Raw genomic sequence first — 571 nt, 5'->3', positions numbered from 1 at the left:
AATGCATTTTGCATTTATTTGTCTGTGCACACATTGCCTGTCCCTTTCAGTTTTAAGTGAGCTCCTTAAGGGCAAGGATTTTTGTATTTATATTTTTGAATCTTCAGGGCCTAGTGGGGAGGGAAGGGAAAGGGAATACACATTTATTAAATGCCTACTTTTGCTTCACAAATATTATATCACAAAACATATCTATCGCATTGCCTGCAGTAGCACAATTACTAAAATTGGAATAATACAGAGATTAGCATGGCCCCTGTGCAAGGATGACATGCAAATTCATGAAGCATTCCATATTTTTTAATTCAGCATTTATAAATTACATGTCAATGTGAGATTTAAATCTCTATTAGCTCACCAAAAAAAGTGACTGTTAAGTTGCAGCTAGGTGGCTCAGTGGATAGAGATCCAGGTCAAAGAGACTGGAAGTCCTGGACTATATGACCCTGGCCAACTCACTTAACCTCAACTGCTTAACCCTTACCACTCTTCTGCCTTGGAACTAATAGATAATACTGATTCTAAGACAGAAGGTAAGTGTTTAAAAAAAAAGTTGAATGTTGAACTGAAT

The 571-nt window shown here is 36.8% G+C and overlaps 1 pseudogene; it reads left to right on the top strand.

The window, feature by feature from the left end:
* Positions 1–200: 200 nt before the first annotated feature.
* On the top strand, positions 201–301 carry LOC123248110 (annotated as a pseudogene).
* The last annotated feature ends 270 nt before the right edge of the window (positions 302–571 follow it).

The sequence above is a fragment of the Gracilinanus agilis genome, chromosome 4, assembly GCF_016433145.1.
Source record: "Gracilinanus agilis isolate LMUSP501 chromosome 4, AgileGrace, whole genome shotgun sequence".
Classification (NCBI taxonomy): Eukaryota; Metazoa; Chordata; class Mammalia; order Didelphimorphia; family Didelphidae; genus Gracilinanus; species Gracilinanus agilis.
The sequence above is the reverse complement of the archived record's forward strand: the minus strand, read 5'-3'. Positions and strand labels throughout refer to the sequence as shown.